Here is a 10027-nt window from a genome sequence, read left to right on the forward strand (position 1 = left end):
CATTCTCCTGCCTCAGCCTCCCGAGTAGCTGGGACTACAGGCACCCGCCACCTTGCCCGGCTAGTTTTTTTGTATTTTTTAGTAGAAACGGGGTTTCACCGTGTTAGCCAGGATGGTGCGGATCTCCTGACCTCGTGATCCGCCCGTCTCGGCCTCCCAAAGCGCTGGGATTACAGGCTTGAGCTGCCACGCCCGTCCTATTTTTTGCTATTTTTAGTAGAGAAAGGGTTTAGCAGAGACGTAGGCCAGGCTAGTCTAGAACTCCTGACCTCGAGTGATCCGCCCACCTTGGCCTCCCAAAGTGTTGGGATTATAGGCGTTAGTCACTGTGCCTGGCCATGACTGATTATTAATGCCATTTCCAACCCTCTCTCCTCTCCAAACAAGGGGAGGTGGGGGTGCAAGTTCCAAGCTTCAAATTGGTCTGTCTCGTGGTTAGCCCCCATCCAGAAGCTCACAGAGTTGCCTCAGAACAAAATGCACTTCTATCACCTGAAATTCCAAGAGATTAAGGAGCTCTATGTCAGAAGCTCCAATCACTCAGAAAATTTTACAGGTTTTAGAAGCTCTGTGTCGGGAACCATTATCAAAGACCAATATGCATATTTCTTATTATTTTACACCACACCATTACGCAAGGCAGACAGTTAAATTTCTTCTATTCTTCAGTTTCCCAATCAGTAGAAAGAAGTAACAACTTGCTCTGGGTCTCCTGAGTAGCTTGGATATCATAGCTAACTAACAGGTTTGCAGAGCAGCCAGAGCTCCCTTGGAAGTGACTTCCTATTTCCTTAATTTTTCTGACATTGATTAGAAGGGGGAAAAAAAGGGAAAAAAAATGAAATGCATAATATTAACCACTTTTCAAAGACTTACTTTGTTCTAAGCATAATGTTTTATATCTCTCTGTGCATTCAATTCTCTTAATAGTCCTGTAAGGAACACAACATATTAACCCCAATTTACAACGAAGGAAACATGTTTAGAGAGTGGAAGTTATTACTCAGGATCGCTGGCTTTCAATCTAAGTCGGTCTGACTCCAAAACTGGGTGCTCCAAACAACAGCACCCCACTACCCACTCTCCTGAACTTTTTGCCGCAGAGGCCCGAAGATACCTTCCCTTCTTGATGAGAGAAGGGGTAGTCTCAGTCTCCTCACCTACATAATAAAGGAGTCAGAATCGCTTCTCTCTCAGGGCCCCTTTACCTCTGACTGCTGCTGCTACTGGCAAGGTAAAGAGCTGAGTTCTGTGCTAAACAAAGAGAAGAGCAAGGCCTCACTGAATGAATGGACTTTATTCCCCAATGGGAGCTCTCAACTAAGGTACATGACTTACTCTGGCAAAGAAGGGGCACTCTGGATGTCTGCAGATAAGGAGGTGGGCTGCAGATCAGGCAGAGAAATTACTGGGTAGACTCAATAGTGATACACAAGAAAAAGACATTGATAAGAAAAGCAGGCCACTTTTTGAGGCAACCTTTTTCTTTTTCTTTTCTGGCCCTCATCTTTAGCTCTCTTTTCTTCCTCTCTCAGATTCTTCAGAGAGTAAGGAGGGGTAGATGAAATTGAAAGGAAATTGCTGCTCAATGGCTAAAAATAAAAGGATGCAGGCCAGGAGCGGTGGCTCACGCCTGTAATCCCAACACTTTGGGAGGCCAAGAGGGGAGGATCATGAGGTAAGGAGATCCATACCATCCTGGCTAACACGGTGAAACCCCGTCTTTACTAAAAATACAAAAATTAGCCAGGCGTGGTGGCAGGCGCCTATAGTCCCAGCTACTCGGGAGGCTGAGGCAGGAGAATGGCATGAACCCGGGAGGCGGAGGTTGCAATGAGCTGAGATCACACCACTGCACTCCAGCCTGGGCGACAGAGTGAGATTCCATACCCCCACCCCAAAAAAAGAGAATGCAATAACTTAAATCAACTTTCTCTTCTTCCCAAACAGTTTATAATAAGTCTGTCTCATTCTAGACAGTAAAGAGGAATCTGAAAAACCAATTTTTGCTTGTGGCTTTTCATTATAGAGAATAATTTTTGTTGCTGTTGTTGTTGTTTTTTATTTTTTTTTTTTATTTTTTTTCTTTTTGAGACGGAGTCTTGCTCTGTCACCCGGGCTGGAGTGCAGTGGCCGGATCTCAGCTCACTGCAAGCTCCACCTCCCGGGTTTACGCCGTTCTCCTGCCTCAGCCTCCCGAGTAGCTGGGACTACAGGCGCCCACCGCCTCGCCCGGCTAGTTTTTTATATTTTTTAGTAGAGACGGGGTTTCACCGTGTTAGCCAGGATGGTCTCGATTTTCTGACCTCGTGATCCGCCCGTCTCGGCCTCCCAAGGTGCTGGGATTACAGGCTTGAGCCACCGCGCCCGGCCTGTTGTTGTTTTTGAGAGACTCACTGTCGCCCAGGCTGGAGTGTAGTGGTACGATCTCAGCTCACTGCAACCACTGATGCCTGGGTTCAAGAGATTCTCTGGCCTCAGCCTGCCATGTAGCTGTGATTACAGACAAGTACCACCACACCCAGCTAATGTTTGTATTTTTTTTAGTACAGATGGGGTTTCACCATGTTGGCCAGGCTAGTCTCAAACTCCTGATCTCAAGTGATTCGTCCACCTCAGCCTCCCAAAATGCTGGGATTACAGGCGTGAGCCACTGCACCCGGCCAAGAATAAATTTTAACTGGATAAACATGCCCTCTTTACTAGAATTCTGCTATAATGTCATTAACCTGTATTTAAGCATAAGAAAAATACTCCCATGCTCACCCTGATGACTCAGCCTTGAACGCGAGTCAGGTCTGCTGAAGGGAGATAAAACTGCAAAAGTCTCCATGCTGAGCGTGGGGGACACTTTACTCCTTCAGCCATGGTAGGTTTCCACCCAGACACAGCTCTTGGAACTTGGCTGGTGACCACTGGTGGCTGATGTCAAATGGTCCTCTGATGATTGTCAGTCCCCAGGGTATCAGGGGCACAGCTGTATGGGGAGAATTTCTGTCTAGAGCTCCATCTCCCAGTCCTATTCTCTGACGAAAGTGATCCCATAGACAATTGGTAGGGGATGAGGAGTAGGAAAGCCTGGAGAAAAGGAGCTCTGGCAGAGCACCACATGGCTGTCTGGGCAGAGCAGGGACTCATGCGTCAAAGCAGGGCACAGATGGTCTTCCAAGTAATTAGAGAAATTAAATCCCTGGCATATTTTAATCCCTGTACAGCTAGACTGCTAAAAAAGGAAGGAAGGGCCGGGCGCGGTGGCTCAAGCCTGTAATCCCAGCACTTTGGGAGGCCGAGACGGGTGGATCACGAAGTCAGGAGATCGAGACCATCCTGGCTAACACGGTGAAACCCCGTCTCTACTAAAAAATACAAAAAAACTAGCCGGGCGAGGTGGCGGGCGCCTGTAGTCCCAGCTACTCGGGAGGCTGAGGCAGGAGAATGGCGTGAACCCGGGAGGCGGAGCTTGCAGTGAGCTGAGATCCGGCCACTGCACTCCAGCCTGGGCGGCAGAGCGAGACTCCGTCTCAAAAAAAAAAAAAAAAAAAAAAAAAAAAGGAAGGAAGGATGGAAGGAAGGAAAAGGAAAGGAAAAAGAAAAGGAAAGAGAAAAAAGAAAAGGAGAAAAAAAGAAATTGACAGTACTTGGTATTGGCTAGGATGTGGGGAAATGGGCACTCTGATTCACAAGGAAAATGTAAAAATGTAAATTAGCATTTTTTTTTTTTTTTCCTGAGACAGAGTCTCACTCTGTCACTCAGCCTGAAGTACAGTGGCGCAACCTGGACTCCCTGCAACCTCCGCCTCCCGGGTTCAAGTGATTCTCCTGCCTCAGCCTCAGGAGTAGCTGGGATTACAGACGGCCGTCACCACACCCAGCTAATTTTTTTGTATTTTTAGTAGAGACGGGACGGGGCTTCACCATGTTGGCCAGGCTGGTCTCAAACTCCTTACCTCAAGTGATCTGCCTATCTTGGCCTCCCAAAATGCTAGGATTACAGTCATGAGCCACCATGCCCAGCCATAAATGAATATCTTTAGAGGACAATATGGCAGTATCTTTTCCACTCCATTCCAAATTTCAAAACAGAACCAGGCCAGGCACAGTGGCTCATGTCTATAATCCCAGCACATTGGGAGGTCAAGGTGAGAGGATCACTTGAGGCGAGGAGTTCAAGACCAGCATGGCCAACATGGTGAAACCCTATCTCTACTTAAAAAAAAAAATTAACTGGGCATGGTGGTGTGCACCTAAAATTCCAGCTACTCAGGAGGTTGAGGCACAAGAATCGCTTGAACCTGGGAGGTGGAGGTTGCAGTGAGCCAAGATCGCGCTACTGCACTCCAGCCTAAAAGACACAGTGAGACTCTGTCTCAAAAAAACAAAGAAACAAAAAAAAAATGAAAAAACAAAAACAAAACAAAAAAATAGGCTATGAAAAGGAAGAGAGATCTCCCTAGATCATATATCCATTTGACAAATAAGGAAACCAAGGTTCAGCTATATTCCCCAGATTTTTTCAGAGTCTCTCTGTTAGTATGTGCCAGAGACCCTAAATGTGGATGGACACAGTGGCTCACACCTGTAATCTCAGCACTTTGGGAAGCCCAGGCAGGAGAATTTCTTGAGCAGAGGAGTTCAAGACCAGTCTGACAACATAGTAAGTCTCCCATTTCTACAAAAAATACAAAAAAATTTAGCTGGGCATGGTGTTGTGCACCTGTAGTCGCAGCTACTCGGGAGGCTAAGCGGGAAGATCCCCTGAGCCCAGAAGGTGAAGCTGCAGTGAGCTGTGATGGTAGCACCGCCCTCTAGCCTGGGCAACAGAGTGAAACCCTGTCAGAAACAACAAACTTAAACCCCAATTGATGCATTTTTTTCTTATAGCAAAATAAAACACAAACGAGGGACCTTCTTGCTAGAAGAGACCATCAATACTTTCTGGAATAAGATGAAACTTAATTATATTAAACAAAATCTGGGTAGGCATATCATCTGCCAGAATGTCATTTAGAGAGCTGAAAAATAGTTTTTATACTAATCCACAGGGGTGTGGATTAGTAAAAATGTATTTGGTTTCAAATGACAGAAGCTCTACTCAAACTGAAGGAGCTTCCCAGACAGTGTCATCAGGATTGGCTTCTATCTCTTGGGCCTATGTTTCTCAGAAGGAGGGCCTATGACTTCATCCTTAGATAGGCTCCCCCACGGAATGGCAAGCTGATACCAGCAGCTCCAGCCTTACATTCTTCTAGTATAGTAGCCCCAGCACTATGGAGCTTTGTTCCCCATAGTTCCAGCTTTGGAAACTATATCTAAACTATATGTTTAGATTACATATCCAATCCTAGAGTAATGGCCAGGTCATCCCCAGTCAAACCACATAACCTGAAGTTAAGAGTATAATCAGGATTCTGCTATCAAAAGAAGGGTGCACAGATATGAGGAAGGCCAAAACAATAGTTATCCATTCCACCCTGTAAGGGAATGTAAACAAGGAAGAAATTTTGATGGAAAAGGGAGCATACAGCATTTGTGATCCCCACATTGAAGACTTCCTCAAAATATCCTTTTATGGAAAGACACAAAGCTTCCCAAGAACAACACAGCCCCTCTATTCCCTTCAAATATGATTGTACAAAGAAAGCAGCACCCTTCTGCCTACTATGAGTAAATAGATGTGTCTGTCCACTGTCTGGCCAGCTGTCAACTGCCTCACTGTGCCCTGGAGAGAGCTTCTTTTTTTTTTTTTTGAGACGGAGTCTCACTCTGTCGCCCAGGCTGGAGTACAGTGGGGCGATCTCGGTTCACTGCAACCTCTGCCTCCTGGGTTCAAGCAATTCTCCTGCCTCAGCTTCCCAAGTAGCTGGAATTAGAGACATGCGCCACCACACCCAGCTAATTTTTTTGTTTTTTTAGTAGAGACGGGGTTTCACCATATTTGCCAGGCTGGTCTCGAACTCCTGACCTTGTGATCCACCCGCCTCGGCCTCCCAAAGTGCTGGGATTACAGGTGTGAGCCACTGGGCCTGGCCCTAGGAGAGAGCTTTTGAGGGAGGAAATGGTTTTCATTCTCAGGGGCTGTTACACGGGAGGTTGGATTGACAGGAAAAACAAGAAGATGTAAATCTGTCTATATATCTGGTGCTAAAAATCTGGAACCAGTGGAATATGGAGGAGCAAATCTGTATGTGTGTATGTGTGTCCCTTTATGTAGACTACAGGAAAAGATGGGTTAGAAGAAAGGGAAGGAAAAATGAGAGAGAAAAGGCCTGGTCTGCTGGCTCATGTCTCTTGTGCCTGTAATCCCAGCATTTTGGGAAGTCCAGGCAGGAGGATCCCTCAAAGCCAGGAGTTACAGAACATGCTGGGCAACATACAGTGAGACCCTGTCTCTACAAAATTAAAAAATTAGCCGGGTGTGGTGGCATGTGCCTGTAGTCCCAGCTACTCGGGAGGCTGAAGCAGGACAATTGCTTAGGCCCAGGAGGTTGAGGCTGCAGTAAGCTAGAATTGTGCCACTGTACTCCAGCCTGGGCAACAGAGGGAGACCCTGCGTCAAAAAGAAAGAGAGAGAGAGAGAGAGAAAGAGAGAGAGAGAGAGAGAGAGAGAGAAAGAGTTGGAGAGAGTTTGGTTTTCTAAGCAGGCTTTATTTTTCATTTTTTTATTTTCTTTTTGAGATGCAGTCTCACTCTGTTGCCAGGCTGGAGTGCAGTGGCATGATCTCAGCTCACTGCAACCTCTGCCTCCAGGGTTCAAGCAATTCTTCTGCCTCAGCCTCCTGAGTAGCTGGGACTACAGGCATGCGCCACCGTGCCCAGCTAATTTTTATATTTCTAGTAAAGACAGAGTTTCACCATGTTGGCCAGGATGGTGTCGATCTCTTGACCTCGTGGTACGCCCACCTCGGCCTCCCAAAGTGCTGGAATTACAGGCATGAGCCACTCCACCTGGTCAACAGGTTTTATATTCTTATTGCCTGTTTTCATTAGTTAGGATATTGACCAGACTGAGACAAAAATATCCGTGGCTTCTTCAAGGTAGAAGTTCTGTTTTTCTCAGCCGGGCACAGTGGCTCATGCCTGCAATCCCAGCACTTTGGGAGGCCGAGGCGGGTAGATCACCTGAACTCAGGAGTTCGAGACCAGCCTAGCCAACATGGTGAAACCCTTTCTGTACTGAAAATACAAAAATTAGCCAGGCGTGGTGGCAGGTGCCTGTAATCCCAGCTACACAGAAGGTTGAGGCAGGAGAATCACTTGAACCCAGGAGGAAGAGGTCGCAGTGAGCCAAGATCGCACCATTGCACTCTAGCCTGGGCAACAAGGGTGAAACTCCATCTCAAAAAAAAAAAAAAAAAAGGAAAAGTTCTGTTTTTCTCCCAGGTAAAAGTCTAAGCTAGTAGATTATACAGGGCCAGTCAGGGACTCTGTCCCCCCAGGCCCTCTGGGAGTTATCTCTTCCATCTCGTTGCTCTTCCATCCTCCTTGGTGTCACAGGGTCAGAGCTGACTCACCTCCCATACATCTTAAAGGGGGGAAAGCAAAAGGCAAGCAGCTTCTTATTAAGGCATGATCTGAAAGTTGCCAACATCACTTTCCCTTTGGCCAGAGTATTGTCTCATGGTCATACCTAGATGCAAGAGAGATCTGTAGCTGGCAAGCACTCAGCTAAACTCAGGGGGAGGGCTGGGAGCAGCTCCTCATGCCTGTAATCACAGCATTTTGGGAGACCAAGGTGGGTGGATCACTTGAGGTCAGGAGTTTGAATCCAGCCTGGTCAACACGGTGAAACCCCGTCTCAACTAAAAACACAAAAATTAGCCAGGCGTGGTAGGGGGGCCTGTAATCCCAGCTACTCAGGAGGCTGAGGCAGAAGAATCACTTGAACCCAGGAAGTGGAGGTTGCAGTGAGCCAATATCATGCCATTGTACTCCAGCCTGGGCAACAGAGTGAGACTCCATCTCAAAAAATAAAAAAAATAAACTCAGGGAGAAGCCATTACTAACTAAAAAGTGGGGATATTGGGGAACAATTAGTGACCACTCTCTTTCCCCCTTCTTTTTTTTTTCTTGAGACAGAGACTCGCCTGTTGCCTAGGATGGAGTGCAGTGGTGAGATCCTAGCTCACTACAGCCTTGACCTCCTTGGCTCAAGTGATCCTCCAACCTCAGCCTCCCAAATAGCTGGGACTACAGGCACCTGCCATTATGCCTGGCCCTTCTTCACCCTTCTAATCAAAGCTAGTTCTACCCATTTCTCTCTTAAAATCCTCTACACTCTTATTTGCTTATGTGATTTCTTTTTTTTTTTTTTTGAGATAGAGTTTCTCACTCTGTCACCCAGACTGGAGTGCAGTGGCGTGACCTCAGCTCACTGCAACCTCCGCCTCCTGGGTTCAAGTCATTCTCCTGCCTCAGCCTCTCGTGTAGCTGGGATTACAGGTGGCCACCACCATGCCCAGCTAATTTTTGTATTTTTAGTAGAGAGGGGGTTTTGCCATGTTGGCCAAGCTGGTCTCAAACTCCTGACCTCAGGTGACAGCCCGCCTCGGCCTCCCAAAGTGCTGGTATTATAGGCATGAGCCACCGGGCTAGGCCTGTGTGACTTCTTTTAAGGAGCCATTCTTGATCTTCTTCCTCTGCTGAGCTCCCACAGCTCTTTTCATATTCCTTATGGTCCTTAGACTATCCAGTGCTTTTGTTGGATGGGTTCCCTACTAGTCTATAAGCTCCTTAAGGACAGGGAGGAGGACCAGGTCACATCTCTGCCCACCCACCACACTTCACACAGTAGGGCCTAAGCATGATTGCTAAAGGAATGAAACTTTTTCACTTTTCTGACAATAAATTGGAAATATTAGAATGTTGGGAAGTTGAAAACTCCTAAATACTGTGCTTCAGTGTTCATTTCTTAAAAGCAAGGACTGACCGGGCACTGTGGCTCACACCTGCAATCCTAGCACTTTGATAGGCCGAGGTGGGTGGATTGACTGAACTCAGGAGTTCAAGATCACCCTGGGAAACATGGTGAAACCCTGTCTCTACTGAAATACAAAAAATTAGCCAGGCTTGGTGGCAGGGTCCTGTAGTCCCAGCTAGTCAGGAGGCTGAGGCACAAGAATTGCTTGAGCCTGGGAGGCAGAGGTTGAGCCGAGATAACACCACTGCACTCCAGCATGGGCAACAGAGCAAGACTGGGCCTCCAAAAAAAAAAAAAGTCGAAACCTTTTCTTACATAACCATATATTTTTTATTGTGGTTTGACAGATGTTTCCTTAAATGCCTGGAGGAAAGGAAAGAAGGAAGGGAAAAAAGTAGTAGAAAATAAAAGACAATTTTCCAGGTCTTTGCAGATTGGCTCTATGTTGGATCACTCCTTCTATGCTTAGCCATGCTGTTCGCAACTCTGCCTTAACCTCCACTTCCTGCTTGCACTGAGTCTAAAAATCAGGCAGAGGCGAAAACTCAAGGTCTTCCCTGTTCTTTAAGCGTGTGTCCTTCTCTTGGCATGTGTGTGGCTTTCTAGATTCCCCAGCAAACATAGAAAACTTTCAAAGCTCTTACTCTCCCCCCAAATCTCATTCTCTGGATTTTCCTCTCAGGCTTTCAACATGTCTGTTGTTTGATCTAGCCGTTTTTTGATTGTTTGCTTTGCCCAGGTCATAGCAGTTCATTCATTTGTTCTTAATTGTTTTTAGGAAAAGTCTGTGTAGCTGTTCTATCCTAGTAGAGTTCCAAGTTAGTTAAAACAAAGAGAAACCCTAGTTAGGTTCAAAAGACAAATCCTGGGCCGGCACAGTGGCTCACGCCTATAATCCTAGTACTTTGGAAGGCCAAGATGGGTGGATCACCTGAGGTCAAGAGTTTGAGACCAGCCTGGCCAACATGGGGAAACCCCCTTTCTACCAAAAATACAAAAATTAGCTGGGCGTGGTGGCGGGCACCTGTAATCCCAGCTACTCGGGAGGCTGAGGCAGGAGAATAATTTGAACCCAGGAGGCAGAGGTTGCAGTGAGCTGAGATCACACCA

This window comes from Colobus angolensis, unplaced genomic scaffold, assembly GCF_000951035.1.
Source record: "Colobus angolensis palliatus isolate OR3802 unplaced genomic scaffold, Cang.pa_1.0 Scaffold308, whole genome shotgun sequence".
NCBI lineage: Eukaryota > Metazoa > Chordata > Mammalia > Primates > Cercopithecidae > Colobus > Colobus angolensis.